Source organism: Microcebus murinus, chromosome 20, assembly GCF_040939455.1.
Source record: "Microcebus murinus isolate Inina chromosome 20, M.murinus_Inina_mat1.0, whole genome shotgun sequence".
Classification (NCBI taxonomy): Eukaryota; Metazoa; Chordata; class Mammalia; order Primates; family Cheirogaleidae; genus Microcebus; species Microcebus murinus.
This window is the reverse complement of record NC_134123.1, coordinates 4,602,386-4,629,585: the sequence shown is the minus strand read 5'-3', so window position 1 is coordinate 4,629,585 and position 27,200 is coordinate 4,602,386. Positions and strand designations below refer to the sequence as shown.

Here is a 27,200-nt window from a genome sequence, read left to right as displayed (position 1 = left end):
GGTCTTTTGGGATGTGTGATCATCTTCTCCAGGACTCCTGTAGTCGAGCGGCGCGGTCTCAGCCGTGGGCTGAGCGTTCTGCTCCATACTCCATCTCCGCTTTTCTTCCTCTGGCATCTTTTCATTATAGCGTGAACAGTAGCTGAGCACCACAGCACTGCTTTACAAAACCCCTTGTTGCGTACCCCCAAACACCTCGCATAGCGGACAGCTTACTGCATTCCCACAACACCTAGATCCAGAAACAGACTATTCTTGGCATCACGGCAGCCCTCGCCGGCCTCCTTCAGCCCCTCCCCCACCAGCAGAAGGTCCTCCCTGTGGTCAGAGAGCCTAGGTTGGGTTTGCCTGATTTGTACTTAATGTAAGTGAAATCACACAGTTTCCTTTGTTTCATTTTACATTATTGCCTCTAGTTGGAGACTATTCACTTATCTGTTCAACTCTCGATGGGCCCATTTTGTAGTGTTTCAAATTGTGTTGGAACATTCTTGTACGTGTTTTTGGTGACTATATGTGTGTGATTTCAATGGGATTATAGGGTTATATAGAAGTGTATTTGTATATTATATATAAAATACTGTTATATGTACTATATAAGTGTGTATATATAGTGGGAATGTAGGATTAGAGGTAGAATTGGGGGGTCATGGGGTAAATGTCAGTCACTTTTAGTAGACGCTGACACGTCTCCAACGCGGTAGGGTGAGCCTGCGCCCCACGTTGGCGCGCGCCGGGCTGCTCTGCGGCTGCGCGGCCCGGCGTCTGCGCACGAGAGCGCGCCGCGAAGGCCCTTCTTCAGCCACGCGCTCTCCCGGCAGCGCGAGCGCCGTGTGCTCTGTCTGGGGCCGGCTCTCCCCTCAGAGACTTGGAGCCGGCTCCGCACAGCCCCGTCCCGGAGGCTCTGCCCTCCAGTCGCCCGCGTGGCGGGCTCACGGCCTGAGGGGCGAGGGGAAGGGACGTGGGCGCGGTAGGTGGGGCCCGGGAACGCGGCCCGGCAGGGAGGTGGGCGGCTTTTTAATTTCCCCTGCCTGAAAGCCCCTTGCTGAAGCACAAGAAGGAAAGCGCCCTGTCAGTCACCGGCGGCTCAGAGTCCTTTCGGGAGAGTTTCGGGAGGTGAAGATGAAGATATCTAAAAGTGTTTGCCTTTGTAGCAGGTGTTAGCGTGCACTCCTGTTTGTAAGCTTGAAGGGCGAGAGCCTGGCTAATTGGACCACAGTGATTTCAAAGGTGTCTCTTCCCCCGCCCTTCCCTCTTCCACCCTGCCTTCTGTGCAGATTCTGGAAGCCAGGTGTCCTCAGGTGGAAGGCGAAGGGGTTGCTTTAACTAGAGTTGTGGGAAATGCAAAAGGAGGGGTTGACTGGCATTTGGGCCCACGTGTGAGCTGAGGGCCGGGCTTCAGCTGAAACACTAGGGAGCCATTGAAGGTTTCAGAGCAGGGTGTGGCCTGGACTGGCCCAGTGCTTTAGGAAGGTTAATCTGGCTGCAGAGTTGGGGTATTCCGATGGAAAGAGATCGGAGCCCCACCTGGTCTGGTCCTGCGGCGAGGGAATGGGGCCCAGGGAGAGGTGAAGAGGGAGGTGACAGAACTTGTATTTGGCTGATGCCTTGAGTCTGGTAGGTCCCGGTGGCGTGGGGACGCGTGCGGAAGGGAACGGTGGGAGGCATGAGTGGAAAAGACGAGGGCACAGCAGGCCTGTTTGGGGCTGGTGCTGCAGTCCCAGTAAATCTGCCGGGCCCAGTGTCCCTGTGGACAGCTTCTCCTGCTAAATGGCCCAAGCCCAGAGTGGCTGCCCCGGAGCTGGCAGGGGTAAGAGTTCCCCTTAGTGGCACCGAGGGGACTTGGTGGGCAGAAGTGGACCTGGTCAGCTTGGTGGCCTTCTCATAAATTCGGGGCACATGGTGGTCTGAGGCAGGCCTCCCCCAGGGCCGGTAAAGTGGCCTTTTTATAGCGGGCCTCTGCATGGCCGTGCAGCCTGAAGAGCCTGGGAGTTACGAGGACCCGGGGACTCATCTCTTTGGAGGCATTTTCCCAGCACCCCTCTGCCTGCCGCTGCTGGGAGAGAGCGGTTCGATCTGATCTAAAGACAAGGGTCCTTGGAAACCTTTCCAGCAGCAGGGTCTCGCCTCCTCACAGAGAACCCTGACTCCCTCTCTCTGGGCCTCCCCAGCCTGGAATGGCCTCAGACACCCCTCGCCCAGAAGGCCCATGGGAACCTGGAGCGGCCCCAGCCGTTCTGTGCCTCCTGCTGGGCTGGGCTGGCCCGTGCCGCCGCCTCCCCAGGCTCTGCCCCGGGGCTGGCTCGGGGGCCCTGCCCTGGGCTCGGGGCAGCTGAAGGACAGTGAAGGGCCCAGAGGCAGCCGCCCGTGGCTGGAGGGAGGAGGCCTGGGGCCTCCGCATGTGTGGGACACGCATGTCTAAGGTGTGCACACTGCCCCTGGCATGATGGCGCCTCGCCCTGCGGGGGGGCCTGGTCGGGGACCCGAGGGGGCCGAGTTGCCCAGTTGCCAGCCCTCTCCCGACTGCCTGGGGACGCCAGGGGTCTGAGAACTTGTCCTTGCGACAACAAGCTTGCTGTGACCCAGGTTGACTCCGAGGGAGTGACTCAGCCTCCGGGCCCCTGGGGGAGCCCCAGGAGGGTCAGGGCTGGGAAGGGACAGTCCTCGGGGACTCCTGTCAAGAATATTTGCCCTCGGCGTCCTTGGAAAGCAGCTGTGGACTCTCTGGCGGGCAGCCAGGCCAGAGCCAGGCCTGTCTCAGTGGGCCTTAGTCATTCCGGAGCCTTCTTTTCTTGGTCATGTCAGCCCCTCTCCCCGGGAGCCTCTCAAGGGCAGGGCTTTGCTGTCGGGGTGAAGAACCGGGGAAGGATGCGGACATGTGGGAGAGCAGCCTCTCCTGCCTCCCGCTTAGTCCCCAGCACCCTGCTGTGGCGGGACTGGCCCTGAGGGCGCAGAGGGTGTGTGTGTGAGAGAGAGAGTTGTCTGCCTTCCCAGTCGGCAAGAAGCACAGCCTGGGGAAACGCGGCCGTGCAGACCGCCGCCGTGCGCCCCCCGCCGCCGTGCGCCCCCGCTGCTGCCAGCTGGCCACAGCCCTGCATGGGGAAGGGTTGCTGGTCCAAGAGGGAAGGTCTGGAGTGGAAATCAGCGTCTCGCCCTAACACCAGGGAGATGCAAAACCCCTCAAACACAGCCAAAGAGAAGACACCCGAAAAGGAAAAGGAAAGGGGGTTTCCGTCTCCTTTCTGCCAGGAGCACCTGGCGCTGGACGGGGCTTTTCAGTGGCGCTTCTGATCCAGGCAACAGCAGACCCGAATCATCTGCCAACCTTAACACGTGGTAGAAATGCCTCCTTCCCCCGAGATCACGTTAGGGGTCTGGAGCTGTTCTGTCAGAATGACGCCCGCGTAGCGAGCCTACAGTCCAGTTCTGTTGTGTTCTTTTCTTCCTGGCCCGACCCCGGGCACTGTCCCCCCAAGGTCCCCCAGGCTGAGGGAAGCAGCCCGGGCCTGGGTTTTCCTGACTTGGAATCCCGCTGGTTCATCCGAGGAAGCTGTTGTTGATCAAGCGCTTTGGTCCGTCAGTTCTGAATTTTGAAATAGTGGAAATTACCTCATTTTCATGAACTTCTTTTGTATATGTATATTTTTTAAGAGGGGGACGGCCTCTTAGTTGGGGTTTCCTCCAGTCATAGCCTCACACCATGGGCAGTAAACACAGTTAAATCCTTGGCAGGCTCGGCGGGGACCTGCCAGCCCAGCTCAGCAGGCGGTGACCTACACGTTCGACATTGTGTCACAAGTCTAAGATACAGGAGCTCAGAGGACAGGCCTGTTGCCCAATCTGGGCATTCCAGGAAAGCTTCCTGGAGGAGGTTACACCTAATCGGGGTCCAGAGGCTGGGGAGTGAGGTGGGAGGGGAACGCAGGCAGGGAAAGCAGTACACGCGGGTCGCAGAGGAGAGAGGCCTGCAGGGAGCGGGGAGGCAGGAGACAGTCTGCTGCAGGGTGAGCCGTGCGGGGCACAGCAAAGACGGTGAGGTGGAGCAGGCGAGGGACGGTGAGGATGTTGGCAAGGAGGGTGTGGGTCAGACAAACATTTAAGAGGCGAAACCAGCAGGGTTTGGCAACTGAGCGTCTGTGGGAGGGGAAGCTCAGAGTGACTGGGGGTCTCAGGTGGCCAGGTTCTGGGTGGCAGTGGCAGACGGTGTCATGCCAGAAGAAGAGCTGTCAGGGCCCGGTAACACGATGATGGCGACGCTACGAGTGATCTGAGGTGCCGGCTCACGAAGTGCCAGGCCACTCCCGTATCCAGTGGTGTCACACTCCCCTACACCGTGAAGGAGGCTCTAGCACCGCCCCGCTGTATGCGCGGGGGGCTGAGATGTCGTGTCCGGTGCCAGCAGTGCCAGGGTGGGGGTGTGAGTCAGGCCGTGTGGCCAGAGCCTGCTCCTCTAGCCCCCGGACCTGGAGGCGAGTCACACTTAGGGGCTTGCATTTGCTGGCGATGACTCGGCCTCGCACGAGAGGCGTCTGGCCGCCGGGCAGTTGGATCCCTGGGTAGGAGCTCAGGAGCTCAGGAGCTCGGTGGGGCTGGGGAAGGGGCCGGGGGCGTCGGCGCAGATGGCAGGGCATCTGGGGCACCAGGAGAGTGAGGAGCATGGTGGCACCAGTGCCAGGACAGTAGAGTGTTTCCAGGAGTGGCCACTGCACTGTAGTGGAGAAGCCACGAGAGCCCCCGGGAGGCAGGTTGCAGAGGTCTGCGGGCGTGTGAGCAGGGCAGCGGCGTCAGGTAGGGGTTGAGAGCAGGTGGGAGACCAGCAGTGAGGGTCCAGGCTGGGGGACGGTGGGGAGAGGGGTGGAGGGGTCCGAAGGTCACAGGGAGTTTTGCATGTTTGAGAGTGAGAGACCAGAGTGTTTCCGGGCTAGAGGGCCAGAGGGAGGGCAGAGGAGGGACGGAGTGGGGGACACGCCGACGGAGCTGGCCGTGGAGGGCCAGGGACTAGGGCCTGGCACCGCCTTGCTCGGGCCAGCGCACAGGCGTCTTTCTCTTCCCGCTGTCCTGTTGCCCGGCTCGGTGCCTCAACTTTGAATTGACTTTGTTGAATGTCCGTCGTGGTCATCGGCTCCTTGGCAGCAGCGCACACGCGGACAGTGACTGGCGGGTGTGTGCTCCGGCCGGGCCTTACAGGAGTGATGGCAGGCAGCAGGGGCCCACGGCCGGCAGTGGCCCCAGCGTGGTTGCCTCTGCCCCCAGCTCCCTGTCGTGTCAGCACTGCAGACTGGGGTTGGACGCCGGGTGGGTCGCCTCTCTGGGTGCCGGGCCCAGGGGAGGGTGGCGATGCGGACCCGCCCACGAGGAGTGGGAGAGCGGGCCAGGGCTGAGGGCTTCATGGAAGTCCTGCTGGTGCGGCTCCCAGCTCAGCTGCCTGGGAAACCCAAGTGGGGAGAGGGAAGGGAGTTCCCGAGGCACACGGTGAGCCGTGGACTTGAGTTGGAGAGAGAACCTGAGGTCACTGACGGGAGCGTTTCTAAACAGAGAGGCCTTTAGAAAGTTACTGGCTTTATCGAGAGATCTTTGTCAAGCACCAACAGGCTGCTCCATCTGCGGCGGGCGCGAGTATTCACGGGAAACAGAGTGTGCGTGTGCACACACAGCATAGAACTCCGCCAGGAAACACACAGTTGAGTGCGTGGGCTCTGCAGTCGGAGGGCTCCAGCTCCTGGCTGTGTCACTTCGTTGCTAAGCTACTTTACTTGGTTTCCTTCAGCTTCTCATCTGTAAATGCCATCTTAATAGTATGTGGTAGTTTAGGCAGGACTCTTACAGTGGCAAGCCAGAAACCCAGCTCATGGTAGCTGAAGCATAAGAGAATTTACTACTGGTTCAGGTAATGGAAAAGTCTAGGGATACATTGGATATCAAGCTTCAGGCATGGCTGGATCCAGGGGCTCCAAGAAAGTCCTCGCCTCTCTCTCTCTCTTTTGCGTCTTAGCCCTGCTTTCCTATTTGTTGCTTCTATTCCCCAGAGGGCTCCCCTGGTGTGAGATGACAGCCAGCAGCCCCAGTGCGGGGGGCATACGCTTCCTCATCACCTGCCAAGGTCTAGGGATGAGGCAGGCTCACTGGCCCCAGTAGGGTCCTGAAGCTGCCCATGAACCAGTCACTGTGGCCAGAAAGGTGGAGCAGGTCGTCTGGGCGGGTAGGTGCCACCTGTAGGTAAAGGTAAAATAAAGTTTGTTTTCCCTAAGCTGAAATTTTTTAAAAGATGAATAAAAGACCATGGAGAGCTTTAGAGGAGGGGAAGGAGCACTACAGTCCCCAAGCTAACAGGCTTGAGGCATGGGGATGCTGGGTGGCGCAGGGTGCCGGTTGTGATACAGGGTGGCTGTCACGTTTAAAGTCCAGGAACAGCGAATAACTTTTGAGTGAGGTGTGTCCCGTGCAATGCTGGAGACATGCTTATACTAAAAATTATTGGTTCTTTATTTAAAATTCAAATTTAACTAGATACCCGGTACTTTCAGTTGCTAAATCTGGAAACCTAGGAGGGAAGGCAGGGACAGGGGGGTCTGGAGCCCCAGAGGCAGTGGGCTAATTGTATATTCACATGCAGATTCACAGAGAGATCCCCTGTATGCTTCACCCAGTTTCCCCAACAGTAACAGCTTGCAAAACTAAAGTACAAAATCGCAGCGAGGGTTCTGACATGGATGCAGTCCACCTGCAGAACGGCTAGTCACGGCAGGAATCCCTCCCGGCACCTTTTATAGACACTCCTTCCCGCCCCCACCCCTTCCATAATCCTTGGAAACCACTAATCTGTTCTCTGTTTCTATAATTTTGTCCTTTCAAGAATGTTATATAAATGGAATTGTATATAAGTTTTCGTTGTCTTTGGGGTAAATGCCCAGGAGTGCAGTTGCTCTGTCCGTAGTACTTGCATGTCTGACTTTCTAAGAAACCGCCAAACTGTTTTCTGGGGTGGCTGTGCCATTTTACATTTCCACCACCAACATGGGAGAGATAAATTTCTCCACATCCTCATCGGCATTTGCTTTGTCACTATTTTTATTTTAGCCAATCCAGTAGGTGTGTCGCTGTATCTGACTGTGGCTTTAATTTGCGTTTCCCTAATGGCTAATGATGTGGAACATCTTCTCATGGTTTGTTGTCGTCTGTTTATTCTCTTTGATGAAATGTTTCTTCCTATCTTCTGCCCATTTTCTAATTGGATTGTTTGCTTTTGTACTGTTGAATTTTGAGAGTTCTTTATGTATTCCAGATACTAGTCCTTTGTCAAACATGTGGATTGCAGATATTTTTTCCCCAGTTTGTAGCTTGTCATTTCATCTTAACAGGATCTTTTGCAGAGTAAAAGTTTTTAATTTTGATGAATCCAGTTTGTCATTTTTTCCTTTATGGATTGTACTTTTGGTGCCAAATGAAAGAACACATTGCCAACCCTAGATCCCAGAGATTCTCTCCTGTGTTTTTTTACTAAAAGTTTTATAGTTTCACATTTTAGTCCATGATCCATTTCTTGTTAATTTTTCTATAAGGTATGAGACTTAGGTCAAGGATTCCTTCCTTCCTTCCTTCCTTCCTTCCTTCCTTCCTTCCTTCCTTCCTTCCTTCCTTCCTTCCTTCCTTCCTTCCTTCCTTCCTTCCTTCCTTCCTCCCTTCCTCCCTCCCTCCCTCCCTCCCTCCCTCCCTCCCTCCCTCCCTCCCTTTCTCCCTTTCTCCCTCCCTTTCTCCCTTCCCTCCTTCCTTCCATTCATCATTTGTTTAAAAGGCTGTCATTTCTCCATTGAATTGTGTTTGCACCTTTGTCAAATATCAGTTGGGCATATTTTTGTGGATCTGTTTCTGGGTTCCGTTGACTCATATGCCTGTCTCTCTGCCAGTGTGACATAGTTTTGATTATTGTAGCTGTAGAATAAGTCTTGAAATTGAATAAACGGATTCCTTCTTTTTTGATCTTTTCTAAATTGTTTTAGCTATCATAACTTCTTTGCCTTTCCATATAAATTTTAGAATAATCTTGTTTATATCTACAAAATTGTTGCTGTAATTTGGATTGGAATTGTTCAATTGTGTTAAATTGTGTATATTGGTTTGGGGAGAAATGATGTCTTTACTATTACGTAGTCTTTCAATCCATTAACATGGTATGTATCTTCATTTATTTAGATCTTCTTTGATTTCTTTCATCATTGATTTGTAGTTTTCAACATGTTAGTCCTGTACAAGTTTTGATAGATTTATTTAAATATTTTAATTTTTTTGAGCAATTGTAAATGGGATTATATTTTAAATTTCAGTGTCCATATGTTTATTTCTTGTATATAGAAATACCGTTAGGTTTTGAATATTCATTTCTGCATTCCTTGACTTTGTTCAATTCACTTAGTTGCAGGAATTTTTTGGTAAATTCTCTGGGATTTTCTACATAGACAACCATGTCATGTGTAAATAGGAACAGTTTTATTTATTTCTTTTCTATCGTGTGCCTTTTGTTTCCTTTTCTTGCCTTATTACTCTGGCTAGACCTTCCCACACTACGTTGGTGAGATTAGTAAGAGTGGGTATCTCTCTGCCTTGTTTCTGATCTTAAGGGGGAAAAACATTCAGTCTTTTACCATTAAGTAAAAAATATGTTGTTTAGTTTTCAAGTGTTTGAAGGTTTTCCTATCTTTCTGTTATTACTTTCTAGTTTGATTCCATTGTGATTGGAAAAAATGTTATGTATGATTTCAATTCTTTTCAATATGTTGACATTTGTTTTATGACCTGTGATATGATCCATCTAGGTATATGTTCTCTGGGCACATACAAAGTCTGCGTATTCTGCTGTTGTTGGGTGGAGTGTTCTGCAAATACCTGTTGGCTCCTGTTGGTCAGTAGTGTTGAGTTCTTCTGTATCTTTGCTGCTTTTTTGTCTAATTGTTCTATCAATTATTGAGAGAGAGGTTCTGATGTGTTCTACTATAATTGTGGATTTGTATATTTCTCCTTTCAGTTCGATTAGCTTTTGCTTCACATATTTTGCAGCTGTGTTGTTTGGTACATAAACATTTCAGATTTTTTTGGTAGATTGACTCCTTTATCATCATATGATGTTCTTCTCCCTCTGTTAATTTCTTATGCTCTGAAGCCTATTTTATTTAATATTGATATAGCCCTTCTTCTGTCTTTACATTAATGTTTGCAAGATATATCCCTTTCCAATCTTTTACTTTCAACCTGCCTGTATTGTTATATTTTAAATAAGTTTTTTATAGATAGCATATAAGTGAGTCATTCCCCCTCTCTCACAGTCTGCCAATCTCTGTCTTTAAATTAGTGTATTTATGCCATTTATGTTTAATATAATTAATGATATGTTAGGGCTTAAGCCATTTTATTTATTTTTAATTAGAACAATTTTTAATTGACAATATTTACAAATATTCATGGGATACATAATGATGTTTTGCTACATGTAAGGTATAGTGATCAGATCAGGTTAACTGGCATATTTATTATTTCAAACAGTTATCATTTCTTTGTGTTGAGAATGTTCAATATCCTCCTCCTAGCTATTTGAAACTATATAATATATTATTGTTAATGATAGTCATCCTACAGTGGTCAAGAACACTAGAATTTATTCCTTCTATCTAGCTGTAACTTTGTATCCTTTAACAAATCTCTCTCTGTCTCTGCCTTCCCTGCTCCCTTCCCAGCCTATTGTATCTTCTGTTCTACTTTGTACTTCCATGAGATTAACTTTTTTAGCTTCCACATATGAGTGAGAACATGTGGTGTTTAACTTTCTGTTCTTAGCTTATTTCACTTAACATAATGTCCTCCAGTTCCATCCATGTTGCTGCAAATGACAAGATTTCATTCTTGTTTGCAGCTGAATCGTATTTATCCTATTGTGTATATGTACCACATTTTCTTTATCCGCTGATCTGTTGTCGGACACCTAGGTCGATTCCACATCTTGGTTTCTGTGCATAGTGTTGCAGTGAACATGGAGGTATCTCTTTGATATAATAATTTCCTTTCCTTTGGGAAAATTTCCAGCAGTGGGATTACTGGATCATATGATACTTCTATTTGTAGTTTTTTGAGGAACCTCAATCCTATTTTTCATAGTGGTTACACTAGTTTATATTTCCACCAACAGTATGTAAGTGTTCCCTTTTCTCCTTATCCTCATTAGCATTTATTATTTTTTGTCTTTTTGATAATAGCCATCCTAACTGGGATGAGATGAGACCTCACTGTGGTTTTGATTTTCATTTCCATGCTGATTAATGATGTTGAGCGTTTTTTCATATATTTGCCTCATTTCTTTCTTTTGCCTAATTGCTCTGCCTAGGACCCCCAGCACTATGTGGAATGAGAGTGGTGAGTGCGGACACCCTCGTCTCATTCCAGCTCTTAGAGGATAAGCTCTCAGCTTCTCCCCATTCAGTAAGATGTTAGCTATGGAGGTCTGCCATTTAAAATTTTATTTTCTGTTGGTCCTGTTTTTCATTTGTGTTTTCTTTTCCCTGCCTTCCTGTGAGTTCTTTGAACATTATTTAAGACTTTCATTTTGGTTTATCTGTAGTATTTTTATTTCTTTGTATAGTTTTAAAATAGTTACTATAGTTATTATTTACACATGACTTATCAAATTCTACTGGTGTCATCATTTTACTAGTTCAGTGAAGTATAGAAAACTTACCTCCTTTATGTCCCTTTTCCCTTCCCTGTTTATATATAATTATCTTAATTATTTCTTCTGTATATATTTAGTACTACATTAGGCAGTGTGAAAATTTTGTCTTAACCATCAAATATAATTTAGAAAACTCAAGAAGAGAAGGGGAATCAATTGGATCTGCCATGTTATATTCTTACCATGTTTTCCTTCCTTCTTAATGTTCTACTTTTTTAAAAAATCATTTCCTTTCTGATTAGGAAACATCATTTAGCCATTCTTTTTAGGTAGATCTGCTTGTGACTTATTCTCTTAGTTTTCCTTCATCTGATAATATCTTGATTGTTTCCTTCATTATTAAGGGATATTTTCACTGGGCATAGGATTCTGGGTGACAGTTCTTTTCTTTCAGCACTGGAAAATGTTGTGCCACTTCCTTCTTGCCTCCATGGTTTCTAATGAGAAGTCTGCTGTCATTTGAATCACTTTCCCACTGTGTGTTAAGTGTCATTTTCTCTAGTTGCTTTCAGCACTTTTCCTGTCTTGGAGTTTTCAGAAGTTTGACTATGCTGTGTCTTGGTGCGGATTGCTTTGGGTTTATTCCTTTTGACTTTCACTTCAGTTTCTTGAATAGATTTATTCAAATTATGCCAAATTTGGGAATTTTTCAGCCATTTTTTATTTTTTAGTACTTTTCCAGCCCCACCTTCTTTCTTATCAATTTCTGGGACTTGGATCACACATATGTTCTAGTCCTGCTGGTCCCTGAGACTCTGTCCATTTTTGTTTTCAGTGTGTTTGCTCTATTCCTTCAGATTGGGTAATATTTATTGTTCTGTATTCTAGTTCACTGATTATTTCGTCTCCTCTCTTTTGCTGTTAATCCTACTCATTGAGTTTTCCTAAGATTTTGTTTTCATTTCTAAAATTTTCGTTTAGTGTTTCCTCCTACCTTCTACTTTATTGACAGAACTATCTATTTCTTTGCTGAGGCATTTTATTTTTCCACATGTTTTCAAGGGTGTTCATAATTGTTTGTTAAAGTATGTTTATGGTGGCTCCTTTAAATTCCTTGTCAGGTAAGTCTACCATCTCTGTCATTTCAATTTTGGCATATATTGATTGACTTTTTCCCATTCAGTTTGAGATCGTCCTGGTTTTGGTAGGATGGATGATTTTTGGTTGAAACCTTTATATTTTGTGCACTATGCAATGAAACTTGGAACCCTATTTAAACCTTCTGTTTTAGCTGGTTTCCTTCAACACCACTCTAGCACGCAATGTGTGTGGATGCCATCTTGCTGCCGCCAAGTATGGGCAGAATTCCAGGCTCCTCTCCTGACTCGGTCTTCACTGATGACTCTCTGGCTGGTAGTGGTAGGAGCGCCTTGTTCCTGCTCCCCACATGGCCTGCACTGATGCCGAGCGGATGAGTGGCAGTATCTTGCTATTTGGGGTGAGGCTCCTGTGTGGTCTCCACTGATGCCAGGGCAGAGGCCTTGCTACTGCCCAGCGAGTAGGACCCTGTAGTGTTTCTCCCACACCACCTTCACAGGGCGGGGTGCGGGGTGCCTCATTAAAGCCTCGCGGGCATGGAGCCTGGGGCCCCCACTCAGCCTTTGCTGGAATGAATGGGTGATGGTGGGGCCACAGTTTTTTCTGTAGGGTTTGCCTGGAGCAGAGCTGTTATTGTCTAAGTTTTCTATTTTGGTGGTGTTTCTGTGTTGCCAGATTCTTTAGCCTCAAGTCTGGGGTATATGAAATGAACAGAAACCCAGGGTCCTCACTACTACGTCATTTCATGGGCCCCCAGGTACCTGGCTGGTCTGCCTTCTTCTCTCCACCTTTCAGAATCTTCTTATGTCTCTTTCATATACAGTGTCCAGGGTTTTTAGTTGTACTTTGCCAGAGGATTAGGGGACGGTGCATGCACAGGGGTGATCTGGAAGCCACGTAGGCAGCCCAGAGTCCCAGGGATGTCTGGGAGTCATTGCTCTATCCACAGCAACTTCTGTGCCAGCTTGTGGGTCCAAGAGCTTGTGGGGAGAATTGGAGCTAAGACTTTGGGGGTTTGTAGCTCAGATCTGGTACCAGGACTGTTTCTCCTCCTCACTCCAGGTCTTCCCCTTCCTTTCCAAGGTGGGGAATAGCGGCCTGTGCGAGGCCTCCGACCCACCTGTCGGGCAATTGCAAACCATGCGGCAGCGCCCAGAGCAGGCATGGGTGCTGATGAGTCCTTGCTTCACTCCAGCATTGCCTTTTGTTTTCTTCCCTCCGGGGGTCCTTCTTGCTCTGATTTTATCCTCCTAGGAGCTGATAAAGTGGACAAGCTGGAGGCGGGGGGATCCCACCTGACATTTCTGGTATGTACGCTGCTAGGAGGAACCAGGAGCTGGGCAATGTGGACCATTATTGGTGCTTGCTTGGGGGATGAGGGAAGAAGCACCAGTCCATTGTTGGAGATGTGAGCGACAGAATGATCTTCAGTCATTGCAGCCAAGGGCTGGAGGCTGTTGTGGGAATTAGGAGAGGTGGGCTGAATATCACTGGCCATGTGGTGGCCTTGTGCTCTTGCACAAACCCCACTGTCCCAGCTGGGCGTTCTGAGCCGCCCCCTCATCCTTGTGGGCAGGGTCTCCGGAAGCTGTGGTGGAATCTCAGCACTTGTATGGATATTGGAAAGGGGTGGTGTTTCTGAGATCTAAAAGCAAATAAAAACACAACAGATTGTTTTTGAAGCATCAAATGCAAATTGTCAACATGAACATATTTCTGGACTTAACAGTTGAATGTGTGAATTAATCATGGACCTATTAAGATGCAGAATTATCTTAACTTTCATATGACTCAAACAGCCCTGCTGCCCGGCGCTTTCACTTTGGGCAGAGGGTTCCGAGGGCCTCTCTTTGAAAGTGTTAGGGGCTGGGAGCAATGGAAGAAACTCAGCAGCACAGGCCCGGCTTCTGCAAGGTGGGGCTCTGCCCCAGAATCGTGGTTAGGACTGGTTCCCATCAGGGTTAGCATGCACAAGAAAGAACCCGTAGCTTTAGGCAAAAAAATAACAGTTTCAGCTATAACTTGAATTGTTAAAAGATGCTGAAGTTGAGGTCCTTGGTGCATGTTGGGCCCAGTTAATCTGCTTGTTCCTATGACCTCTGAATTCTGTGGCCTCTTTGCTGCCTGCAGGGCTGCAGTCAGCCACGGAAGGCGCTTTTCAACTACAGGGGCCACAAAACACTCCCCCAAGTGAGGTTTTCTTGAAGGATTTATAATAAGGGCTAGTTTCCTTAAAGGACAAAAAAAAGCAAACTCAGTTATCACCTGCATGAAGGACTTTGACTGTCTCAGCATGTGCCTTCAAGATCTGTTTTACCAAAAAAAAAAAAAAAAGAATAAAATAGAAGTAAAATTTAATAACATCTCACTGTAAAACAACCTGGGACTCCTCTGCAGCATCTAGACCAGAAACTGCTCTCAGATTCCAGCTGTCTCCCGCTCCGGGGAGCAGGTCGCCTCTTTCTCCTGGTGACCTGCAGGCAGCGCCCTCCCTGCTGCATCCCACCACGTGGGCTCTGCCCAGGTTCACGTGGTCTTCACGTGGCTTGCATAGTCTCCGCTTCTCTGCTTGGCACCTCACTCGTCAAATAAAAGAACAGACAAACGGAAAGGTAGTTAGAATGTTCCCTGCCTTGTTCTCACCTGTCCCGGGTCCCCTGTGGTTGCCATGTACCAGGGCACAGTGTCAGGACACTTTAGTGGCAGTAGCACTACACTGTTCGTTAAAATACTGACACACTTCCTGCCCTCTTGGCATAGAGTTTCCGCCATGAGACCCCTACTTGCAGGTCCTCTCCCTGACCAGAGGCCTGGGACGCCCGGTCCTCCCCAGCACCCAACGGGGTGACTCCCCGTCCACTGGGCCACCACACAGCTGCCAGGAAAGATTCAGGTTGGTGGGGACCCTGGTGCACCAGCTGTTAAAACTCATGTCGCCCTGCTTATTGCCACGTGTCCTGCTCTTTCTGTCCCTCCAGCCCCCAGCAACGGCTGCTGAATCCTGCGGGTGCCGTGTCCTGGCTCGTGAGCCGGCTCCTGCACCCAGTCTCCTTGCTCCCGCTCACACCCGCTCGCGCCAGGCCCCTCCCTGCCTGTGCGCCATGCGTGCCCCTTCCTGTGCTGTTGGTGCCATCATAGGTCTGTCTTGCTGCGCACGAAGAGACCAGAGGAGGGCATATCTTGTTGTAGCCCCAAGGATGGGGCTTCCCTGTAGGAATTCGCCTCCTACTCATCCTTTTGCAGTGTCCACTCTGTTTGGGTGACAGCTGTGTGGTTCTCGCTGACATCCTCAGAGTTGCTGTGACAACAGTGCTGTGTGCCGGCTGCGTGCACGTGGCGGGGAGCCGTGGTCGGGGCCCTTCTCGCCCTCCACTCGGGCCCTGGACGTGCGCATCGTGCCGGGGCGGCGGCGCTGGGCCAGCACCTCGCTGGGGCTTCTCTTACTCATCCCTTTACCAGACAGAGCTTGAGGACACCTTTGGGGGAATCGCTGCTCCTGTTTCAGCGTGAGGCAGCTTTGAAAGTTTCGCTGTTAGCTGGGCCGCCCTTCCTTTCCCAGCCCCGCGCCTTTGCCGAGCGGCTGGTGGTGGGGCCCAGAGGTGGGTGGGGACCTTGGACCTAGGACTTTGGGAGCCCGTGCCTCAGACCCAGGGCCAGGATGGTTCTGGACCCTCCATAGCCTTGGCAGGAGGAAAGAAGAGTGGGCCGAGGTGGGCACGGAAGCCCATAAATCAAGCCAGGCAGCACCCAAGGCACAAAGTGAAATGAATGGTGCGTTTCCCTCTTCCACCGGGGCAGTCTGTTTTGTTTTGCTTTCCGTTGTTCTTCTGTGCTCTGATTCGCCCTCCCAGGAGCGGGCGCGGTGGCCGGTCGGAGACGGTCGGGGTGTGTGTCTTGACCAGCGCGGGCCAGTCGTGCAGTGGCCGGGAGCCCAGGAGCGGGTGGGTGCAGCCGGCGTCCTGGTTTCGGTGGCCAGACGCCGGGGCCCGCGCCGCCGTGCCTGCCTTCTGGAGGCGGAGAATGGTGCAGAGCCAGGCGCCGGAGGGCTGGCTTCCAAGTTGGGAAGGAGGCAGAGGGAGCAAGGATGTGACGGGGGCACGATTGGGCGCACTCAAAGGCGCTGCGCTCTTGCAGGAACCCAGGATGCCGCGCCTGTGGATCCCGAAATAGGCCCAGGAACCCTCCTGAGGCGAAGCGCTGCCTGGTGTTGACAGAGCCTGGAAACGAGGCCACTGGATCACTGGCCCTCAAACTGCAGCCTGGCCACCGTGTGCGCCTCGGCCAGGGACGGCCTGAGAGGAGCTCTGCTCTGTTCCGTTTTGAGAAGTTTTCTCTGGAAAAGTCTGAAAGCCCCGCCCTGGGTCACTGTGCTCTCATACCTCATGCCATTGCCAGGCTGGGGGCTCAGGGCTGGCCTGGGGTGGTTCCGGGCAGCCCTCAGCCTTGCGTGACCCTAGGCTCGTCTGCCAGGCGGGTGCGCTGCTGAGATGTCGGCGGCGTGGCGCCGTGCGAGGTCTGGCTGAGGGCAGCGGCGCGGCCCTGGCTGCTGCCCGCCTGCGCGCGCTCTCTGACCTGCTTTTCGCTGCTCCTCCACTGCCCAAATCTAGGAGTCGTTCCTGCAGCTTGGAATCAGGATCACACGAGAAAACCCGAGGGCGCTCATCGAGGATGGGTTCCTTGCCGTCAAAAGCTGCTTCTTGCGTTAGGGCCCAAGCTTGGGAGAGTTCTGGCAACCGTGCGCCCTTGCCTGTTCCTAGGGTTCTTCTAGCCCTGCCCTTGCTCCTGGCAAGCCACAAAGGGACAACATACAGGATGAGAGAGGGGGGAGGCTCGGTATTTTCTAACTTTTTTGTATAAATTATTTGATGATGAATCCATTCTCCCTTCTGCCTGTGTTCACACCATTGGTGTAGCCCTGACACTCACAAACATGGAGAACCAGCTATGTAATTTGTGTAGCCTGGTACAAAGTGAAAATGTGGGGCTCTGTGTTAGAAAATTATTAGGGAATTTCAAGATAGCAGGGTATTAAACCATGTACTAGGCCCTTCTAAATTCAGACACCTGTGTGACTGCATGGGTCACATGTTCCTGCAGTCAGTGTTATGTGGAGACAAGATTCTTTGAGTGGCAGGAACCTCACAGGACTCAGGGCTGCAGGGTATGGTTGTGCAGGTTGTCTACTGCACACCTCTAGGGGACCTCATTTGAATTGTGGTCTACATGGTAATCCTGTCCTGACAGTAGCAGTGATCCAGAGCCTTGGGGCAGAGAGGCTTCTTGGTGATGGGCTGGTATCCTCCCTTCCCAGACTCCTCCCTCTCACCAGTTTCCCAGAACCTCCCCCATCCATCCTTCCTTTCTCCTTGGCATTTCAGGGACAAGTTTCTCTGCGAAACTGAGGTGCCGGGGCTCCACGCGGGCGCTGCTGGGGAAGCTTCCGCTGCTCAGTGCTGCTCGCCCGCCGGCGGCTCCGCTGCTAACCTTTGGGGTTTGCTCACAAAATAGAAACTCTCTTTGTAGGTCAGTTTGTCAGTAATTTTGGCAGCCGCGGGGCCACCGAGGGAATGAGGCTTGGTTCCCACTCGTCTCTTGTGCTCGGTTTGGAGACTTTTGCGGAGCCCTTCCCCGGGAGGAACGCTCACCCCTGCCGGAAACGAGAGCCGGTTTTCTCTGACCTGGTTTTGAATCGGCAGGAGCAATTCCTGTATGCTGAAAATGTGCGGCCCGGAGAAGGAGTTTGGTCCGTGCCAGCCTGTGGGCCTGGCCCTGCGGCTGGAGCCTTCTGCCTGGTACTTGTTTTCCTGGGCAGGTGGCACTTGGGCGGGGGTGCCGGGTTATGCATGTGCTTGCCTGTTGGATGGAGTGGAGGATCCTGCTAACACCGACACCCACCTCAACTGCACTGCGTGTGCCGTGGCCGGCGCACTGCGTCCCGGCCTGCCAGCCGGCCCACCTGCTTCTGCATAGCCGCTCCTGACCTTGGCCCTCACCCTCAGCCTGGGCTGCCGAGGTTGTGGGCATCCTCCATTGCGATGATCTCCCGGTGCAGCCTGGGCAGGGCTGGCTGTCAAGAGCACAGTGTGCAGGGCGGGCAGAGCCGGGCGGCCTGGAGAGGTCGGACCTTCCTGCAGTCGCAGCGATGAACTGCACTCTGGCCCTTCTCTCTGTGATTTCGGGACTTCTAGGGTGCAGAGTGGGAACAGAGCATCTGTGGTCCGTGGCAGGAAGCTGGGGGAGCCTAGGCTGGGATAGAATTATGGCCCAGAAATTTAAGGCCACCCGGACAATGACTGGACATCGGCTGTAAGACCCAGTGCCAGGACCAGAGTCGAGTTAGAGGTGGAACAAGACGTCACGGCCAAAGCTGAGTGTGGCGGTGAGGACCCGATCAGCCAGAGAAGAGGGCTGTGTGCTTAGGGGGCGACCGGCGCCTGCCTACCGGGAAGGCGCGCTGGCAGCAGGCCCCGCCTTTGGCTCCAAGGCCTGAGGGTGGACCACGGGCCAGCTGGGCCCAGAGACAGGCCTGGGGCGCTCCCTGACCTGCTGGCCGCTGCCCTGCGCAGGCCCGCTGTTGCTGCTGCGCGTTTGCCGGCAGAGCCGCCTTTGACAGGAAGAGCTGCCACCTGGGCTCTAGCCTGTTGTCCCCCCACCCCCAAATGTGCTTTGTGACCTTGAGCAGGTCGTTCCCCTCCTGGGCTCCACACTCCCGGTACAGCTGAGCGGCCGGAGCGAGTGCATTCTGCAGCGCCAGCCAGGTTTCCTTCCCGTAGGCGGTTCAGAGTTTCAACACGGTATTAATGACTGGCGATACTGGCCACAACGATGGCATGGCACGTCCATGTCCTGTTCTAAGCACTTAATCCTCACATCAACCCCGGAGGGGCACCCTATTCTCTCCATTTTAGAAGGAGAAATTGAGGAATACAGAGGGAAAGTGGCCTATCCAAGGCCATGCAGCCAGCAGGCGGCAGGGCTGGCTGAGAGCATGGGGTGGCTGTGGAGCCGCGGGCTGCCGGACGCCACGCCGCGCAGAGCCCGTGCTTGTGGGCGTCGTCTGGAGGGAGCCGCGCTCCCTGGGGCGCGCTTGCAGGCCCTCGGCGGCACTTTCCATGGGTCCTCCTGGCCCCTCCACACCGCGTGGAGTCCCAGACAGGGGCTTTGCTCCAGGCTGCAACTCCCAGCAAGGCGCACTCCGCGGGGTCGCGCAGACTGATGGGCCCCATTCGTCTTCCTTTCCTTTCTTTATCAACACCACACCGGAGAAATGCCCTGATGAGGCCGCCCGACCCCCACCAAGGCAGCTGAGGATTAGGGGAAGTTGGTGAAATTAAGTCTGAAAGCCGCTGGTGGGCGGCCGGAGCCCCTTCTGAGCAGCGTGGGGGACCAGTGTCTCTGGAGCCGGAGCCCAGGCACTGGCTCTGGCCTGGGTCTGTGGCCGGGCAGCCTTCGGGCCGTGGCGAGCTACTGGCGGCGGTGGGCAGAGGAGGCGGCAGCCTTGCTGCCTGCGGGCGCGTCGGCCCCTTCCTGCTCCTCGCCAGAGAGGCCCTCGGCCCCGTCGGCCTGCCTCCACTGCCGGGCCTCTGCTGCCCCTTCTCGGCGTGGGGAGCTGCCCAGAATGTTGTCTGTCTGACCCAGATTTTAGGAGTCTGGGCTGGCTTGAGGGCTCTCGGTTCTGCTGGCGTGGCTTAGGGGGTGTCTTCCCGCAGGGCTGCGTGAGCTCACTGTCCTGGCGGGAGAGCCGCCCAAGTGAGGGGCCTTTGCCAGCTCCGAAACTCGGGAGACCTGTCCCTTTGCTCCTCGCCGAGGCCAGCTTGCCCGCGGTAAGGGCACACACCTGCCGCGTCGTGTGGTGGCGCTCTTACGCACGTGCTCGCCGTGCGGCCGCGCCCCTCGGCCACAGACCCTCCCTGCCCCGGCCTTCCCTCCTGCTTCCCGCCGGCCCCACCCCGAGGGCGGCTGCTGTGCTGCCTCCTCCACCCCAGGTGGGGCTGCGGTCTCTGTGTCCCTGCGTGGAGTCGGCCACACGTCACGCAGCCTTTGTGTCGGGCGCCTTCAGCTCAGCGCTCGCTCGGCGAGACGCCGCGGTGCGTGTGTATCCGGAGTTAGTTCCTTCCCACTGCTGAGTCCGATCGCGCTGCGTGAACGTGCTCGCGTCTGTGTGTGTGTTTGCTGGTGCCGGTGTTTGGGTCGGTGCCGGTTGGGCTGCTATGAACCGTGCTGCTAGGACCGTCTGTGTTCCGCATTGTTTGTGAGTCCCGGCTCCGGGCTCTTGGACTGGGCTTTGCCACACGTTTGCTGTATGACCTTGTGCAGGCTCCTTCACCTCTCGGAGTCTCAGTTTATACATCTGTGCAATGGGAGGAGACCGCACGGTCCTAGGGAGCACTCTGTGCTTGGAGCCTCCCTTATTAGCGGGTTTCACCGGGACACAAACTTTTGCGCACTGACGGCAGTGCGGCCAGCACGTAAGAAAGCTTCCCTTGATTTTACAGACTGCTAGTGACCCTCAGTCTTCTTCTATTCGATCATGGAAGTTTCCCATTGCATAGGGCTTGCTGAGTCTGTTTCCGCTCCCTCTCTGCTCTCTTGGTTTGTTTACGTCCAGCCTCTAAGCAAGTTCAAAGGCAGATGAGCATGCATGCATGCCCGTGTCCGTGTGCGGGGGGGGGGGAGGTTTCTGCCCAGCCTGACGTGCCGAGAATGAGTGTCGTCTCCAGCTCACAGTTCAGAAACTGAGACTTTCTTAAAACTAAGGCAGCCTTTCATTCTGGGTGGGAGTCACCCCTTTCAGGTGTTGAAGCTGTTGAGCTGAGCGTCCCATTTTGCCCTACGGAAATGGCAGTTTCGCGTGGCTCAGCCCAACAGTTCCGGGCCCTTTGGAAGCAGCCACTTAGAGGAAGCAGTTGTGTGCGGGTTAGAGACCGTCCCTGTCAGTCCTGACGTCGCATGCCTCCTTCCCCGAGATCTCCCGGGGTGTTTCCAGAAGTGCTTGGAAGCAAAGCAGTGCGTTTCTTCAGCAAGCAGCCCTCGCCCTGGACTTGGCGTCCCACACGTCAGGAGTGCAGGGCCTGCGCCCGGCCTCTCGGAGGAAGGGCCCCTCCCTGGGCTTCTGTGCAGTGGGGTGCCCCACCCAGCTCTGCCCCCCGTGCACGAGCTCCCAGCCAGAGTCTGCATACGGGGCTGCAGATTCCTCCGAGCGCCTCCTTCGGCCTCCACGTAGGCTTTTGCTCTGGCAGCCGCCTGTTCTCGCCCTGCTCCTCCCACAGGAATGATGCTCCCAGCGCCAGCTCTGGAAGGGTAAAAGCAGAAAGAGGGCCGGGTGTGGGGGCTCACGCCTATAATCCTAGCGCTTTGGGGAGGCCGAGGCAGGAGGATCGCTTGAGTCTAGAGTTCAAGACCAGCCTGAGCAAGAGCGAGACCTGTCTCTACAAAAAATTAGAAAAATTAGCCAGATGTCATGGTATGTGCCTGTAGTCCTAATTACTTGGGAGGCGGAGGCAGGAGGATTGCTGGACCCTAGTAGCTATACTCTAGCTTGGGCGACAGAGTGAGACACTGTCTCCAAAAAAAAAGTGAAAAGAGGTACTATTTATGGAGTATGCACTATGTCCAGACACCTTACACACATTATTTTAACTTTCTCTCAACTTTTTAAAAGTAAGTGCTATTGTTCCCCTTTGACAGATTAGGAAACTGAGGCAAGGAGAGGTTAAATAATGTACCTGAGCTCTCACAGCTAGAAAGGCACACTGGAGTTACATCCAGGTCACCTAACTCTGAAGTGCCTGTCTCAGCACCCACTCTGCTTCCTGGCTGCTAGGAGAAGCTGAGGAATGGATTCCAGGACTCGGGTGACACGCGGGGAGCTGTGTGACCGGCAGGCTCTCCCACTGAGGACCTGCCCTGTGCTCTGGGCGGGGACAGCCGGGGAGGGTCGAGCTAGGTTTGTGCTCTCTTGGGGTTGGGGACGTCGCTGTGACTGCCAGGTACACGTGCTCTGTTTAACTGAGGCGTGGGGAGGACCTGGGCCAGGGGTCGCAGAGGTCCTGCCTCTGCACGGCTGTCTCTGTAAAGCCTGTGTTAACCACTTCGGTGCCAGCGTCGACGGTAGTGGACAGCCACAGATGGACGCGCACAGTGACTGTAGCTGACAGCCGTGATGGGGAGGCGCACGGTGTCGGCTTTAGCGTTGATAACAAAACTTCCACAACAGCACTCCGAATCGAGGCAATACAACTCTTGTACTGCATCAGACGATCTCATGCCTTTTAGAGAAAGACATTTTCCAGCACCTTACAATAGTGATAAAACAAAAAGGAAAAGTCCATTAAGAAGATGTATTGTATGCTCAAAAAATAATAAAGGCGTAGTACCAGATACTACTGTGAACAATGTAATGTTGGCCTATGTGTAGCCCCATGCTTCGAAATTTATCATACCAAAGAATAAAATTTATCGTAATATTCAAAAACTTGCCTTATCTTTATGATATGAATGAAATAAAACTATAATTTTGAATTGACTTTTCTAATTTTTCATTTATCAAAATTGTGAACATTTAAAAATAACGTAATGAAACATACGTGTGTGTGTTACCTATTCTGATTTCCATGACAAGGAAAGCTGCCTGTGAACTGAAACCGCCGTCAGTGCTTCCAAGCGCTCCTCGGCACGCAGGAGCAAGCCGGCCTGTCCGCGCAGCGCAGACCGCGGCGCCGAGTGCGGCTGTGGGCAGGGCCGGGCGTGAGCGCCGCGCCCAAGTGGTTAAATGTAGGAACCGCAGTCATAGAGTCTCGTGGCGCCACACTTTCTTAGAACTGTGGACTTGGGGATTTATGGAATCCCGGAAACCGAGTCCGAGCACTGCATAACTCTAGAATCCTGGTGCTGGGCCCTCCCGTTTGCATGGTGTCTGAGAGGACCGCGTTCCCATCCGTGAGCCGGCCGGGGCCGGTGCACGGTGGACTGGAGCATCCTCTGCAGCAGGTGGTCCAAGGGAAACAGGATTCGAGCCACGCAGGTGCTCGACAGTCATTCGTGCTAGTGGCTACTGGCCACCGTAGTGGACAGCACAGCTGTGGGTAGGACACTCCTGCCTGGTTCCTGCTGGGAGGTACGCTGTGGGGCTGACCCCCCTCCCAGAGGGCAGGCTCTCGGGGAACACTGGCAGAGGCCTTACTCTCTCTTTGGAGTTTGGGAAGAGACACTCCCAACTCCGAGTGTGCCAGCCATCCTGACAGCGCTTGTTCATCGCGGCTGCTCAGGGGTGACCCTCAGAGAGGTCTCTGGATGCCGGAGAGAGCTCGTAGGAGTCGGGTGGAACCTGGGGCCCGAGCAGGTCCAGCAGGGCGGAGAAGAGCCTCGTGGCCAAAGCTCCAGCTTTCCTTCTTGCATCGCCCCTTGGGGGACCAGAAGGCTGAGCAATGCCTCCCGGCGTGTGGCCCTGCCATGTGCATGTTCTGTGACCCTGCCGCTCCCGGGGGTGGAGGTGGGGAGGCACACGGCCCTGTGCCCCATGTGTCCTCCACTGCTCCCCCCCCCCCCATCTTCCAAGGCCACCTTCCAGGGCCGACGCTGCGAGAGCCATTCTCTGCCTCTCTCCTGCAGCCATGGGGAGATAAAAGCCAGGGCTGTAGGGATGGTAAAGAGGGAGCCAAATTATATTTATAATATTAAAGTGAGTGCATTTGTGGCTTGCTGTTCTCCAGGGTTTTTCATAAGTAGAAAAACACAAATTAGCATTTTCCATTTCCATATATTGACTAGAAAAATCGCCTGCTCTCAATTAAGACCTATAGCTTTTGGGATGTATGCAACAATTTTATAAAATATTTACAGCGAGATTTGCATTTTACATGGTGTTACAGTTTTTCTTGTGTTTAGGAGAAAGGGCTGAGGCCTTCCAGAGGAAATACGTTCTCTGGAATCTGGGGGTAAGAAAGCCACGGGCTGTGTTTTTGTCCCTTCTCTGTCTACCCCAGCCGTCCAGGGCTGGCGCTGTCTCTGGTAATTACCTAAGGCCGATTCACCCATGAGCTATTTGTTAGTCTGTTTTCAAAGCCCGTGTTCCTTTGACAAATCTATTACTTTCCCTTTAAAACTTGCTGGAATGGAGCTGTTTGCGGCTTTGTGTAAGATGGAGAAGAACATTTTTTTTCCCAATGTAAAAGCATGCCGTAAAGAACATAGCTATTTCCTGGATAATTTGCAGTTGTATATTTTATGTTAATTTCACCGAAAATACTGCACCCCTGCCAGGTTTAGTAGCAGCTCACTGTGATATGAATAATTTCTAGTGAATCATTTTTTTTCTTCATTTAAGATTTGGCACCTTTTTAAGATTTTAATAATAGCAACAAGGAGGAAGATTTAGAACAAGTGAAACATTAGCGCCAAAGAAATTCACGGTGAGCGCTAATGTAAAATAGCAAGAATAATTACATGGAAAACGGTTTCCACAGATGTTTTTCCTTGTAATGTAATAACTATTTACTAAACTGTTTATTTTAGGCCTTTGGTTTATAATAAAATATTTATACATTCTCCGCTGTAATAAAAAAATATTGACAAAATACTATAGAGGTTTAAAGAGACAATTGATATTTTTATTTTCTAAGAAGTGAATGGGGTATAAAAAGTTTGATGCTATTTCGGCGGATGTTTTAAGATTAGTGGATCTAGGTTTGATTTTTATGTTCATTTCTTAGTTTATTGGTTGAGAACTGACTGGACACAAAAACTTTGTTAGCATATTGGTGGATATTTTATTTTTTAAACAGAATTCTCACCCATGAATCCCGCCATCGGAGTGCTAAGTATGAGTCACCACCTCCCTGTACGCCAAGCGGGCTGAGCTGCTCTGCGGCGCGGGAGATGCTCAGAGTGCTTTTCAGAGTGTAAATTCAGGCAGGATCAGGGGCTGTTCCAAGGTCAGTTTAGCCTTGGGGTTTCTAGAAAGATTTGACTTCGATTCTCAGCCTCTGTCTGCAGCCAGTGAAGTGTGTCCAGGGACAATGTCCCAGTGTGGGCTTGCCACACTGATGGTCCTCCTGGAGCTGGGAATGGCAGGGACATCGAACTTCCTGAGCCCTCCTTTTACACAGTTCTCATCTGGGAGGAGAAAGAGCAGCAGGGGACTCGGGAGAGACCCCACTCCTGCCTCTGCCCTCCAGTCATCAGCCGTAGCGGGGAGAGTCCCGTTAGGGTCACCCAGCGCTTGTTCCAGGCGAGCATGGCCAGGACAGGGGCGGCGGAGTTGAGCGACCAAAACAGGAAGGAGGATGCCAGGAGTTCTGGGAGAGCCCGGTCGGCCCTGCCCGCGCCTCGGAGCAGCTGACCCAGCCTGCTTTTGTGACGGTCAGACCCATTCTGCCCTCCGTGCACTCCCAGGCCGCCGGCGTCGCCAGCCCTGTCTGTGTGTGTCTAGTCCCGTTGGCTTCTGTGTGCTCACGTTGTCCGTGTGGCCGGTGAGATTGTGTGTACAGTAATTTGTATTTGATTCGTGCCTCTGCCTTTGTACGCCTGTGAGTTTGTTTCTGAGTCTTCTATTTGTGTGTTTAGGAGTTTTTGTGCCTGTGTGTGTTTTTTGGGTCAGCGCATTTGGTGTTTTTGTGTTTCGTGTTTTTCTTTGAGTGCGTTTGTGGCCTTACATGTTTGTCTGATGCTGTGTGTTTGGATCTGTGGGTTGTGTGTGTTTTTGTGCATGTCTGTGAGTGTATGTCTCTGTATTTCTATAGAGTGTGTGAGTGTGACGGTGAACCTCCTCGTCTGTAAGTCTCTGTGTCGGGGTGTGTGTGTGGAGTGGCGACCGTCCTCGGCCAAGGACGCAGCCCCTTCTTCGGGGGAGGCCTGGGCCCCGCCAGCGTGGAGGCTGCTGGCTACATGGTGCAGGGGCGAGGCCGTCGGAGAGGAGAGAGGCTGCAGGGAAGCGGGTCCAGAGCGTCCCTCCTGGGGGACAGAGCCCTGAAGGGAAGTGCGGAACCTCTAGCGAGAGTGAGAGAGCTGGACCAGCGCCCGAGAACACCCAGCGCCATCCAGGAGGGGAAGTTCGTTGCTCTGGATTCTTAATCCAGAAAACAGCGCTTTCTTCATGCTGGGGAGGCCGTGCCGGCCTCTGCTTGGGGGCCGCCCACCCCTGTCGCAGGCCGGGCAGCGTGGAGAGGGGCTTTTCAAGGACTCGTGTCCCACTGCTAGTGGTTTTGTTTTTGCGATCTGTTCTCACTTGGGCCATCCTTAGTAATCCTGGATGCTTCCTGCTGTTCTGCAGAGAATGGGGAGCTTCCCTGGGGCCCCTAGGGTGCTGCGGGGCCAGGGAGAAGCATCCCACCTGTAGAGCACTGCTGCCTTCTGGGCCCCTAGCAAATTCTTGGTCTCTCCCTCTGGTAGGAAGTGCTTTTCCCCTTGTGCTTCCTAAATTACCTCCATCCCCTTTTCAAGGGAAGTGTCCTCTTTCAGTCTGTGGGCTTGGGGCTTCTTGGAGATGGAAGGCCATTGTCCCCTGCCTATGAGCAGAAAGGGACTCAAATTTTCATTTTACAGAGGGAGAAACTGAGGCACAGAGGGACCAGCTACTTGGTAGTGGACACATAGTTGGGTAGAATTTACTACAACCCCAGCAGAAATCTCTGCAGAGAGAAAACCTGATTGCCAGACTGCTTGCGGGGAGGGTCCAGGGCAGGTGCCCCACAGTGGCGAGGGCGAAAGCGCTAAGCCTCAAGCTTCCCCGATATTACCCTTTGAGGCCTGTGAATGGCAGAGCTTTTGTTCTGCTGTGTGGGGATGGGTTTGGGGTCAGAGCTAGATTGCTGGGGACAGCAGCCGCCACCAGGGGTCTCTCCTCCTCCTCACCGTCCCCCACAACCTTCCCCTCTCCTGTCAATCAATCTTGATCAGGCATTTGGTCTGGGGCGCGGGTGACTGGCCTTCTCCTGAACCACACGGGCGCCTGTCCTCCCACTCCTGGCCAGCCCGCACCTCTCCTCTCCTGGGAGCTGGTGGGCAGCTGGGCCCACGCCTGGGGTGGAGGGGTTGGGACTGGCGGGTTGGAGAGTGACCTGAGAGGAGCCAAGAGCCTGCAGGCAGGGGAGGGGCGGTGTGCTCTGGCCAAGGCAGGGCCCTCGCACGCGTTCGCTGAGTGGGCTTCGGTGCCTGCCTGCTTTGTCTTTTGTCTGACTGCTCTCTGGTCGCACGCGGCCGGCTCCTGGCCGACGTGGGTGACCGTGGCGTGCTGCACGGCGATGCCCCGCCACTCAGCTGTTTTATTCGCATTCTGGTCCGTGTGGCTCATGGGCCAGGCCAGGAGAAAACAATCCACTCCTGCAGGAGGATTCTGCCTCCCTTTCTCCGGGGAGCCTGCGTCAAGAAGGATCCCGTTGAACAGGGCGTGCACTGCATCCTCCTGCTTCGCTTGTTGAGCAGACGACGATGTGGCTGGTTGCTATTATTA

General features: G+C 52.7%; 1 protein-coding gene across 2 annotated transcripts in view; it reads left to right on the top strand.

The window, feature by feature from the left end:
* ZNF423 (zinc finger protein 423) overlaps positions 1 to 27,200 on the top strand; it is a 313,414-nt gene that overhangs the window by 192,497 nt on the left and 93,717 nt on the right. The window lies entirely within an intron of this gene.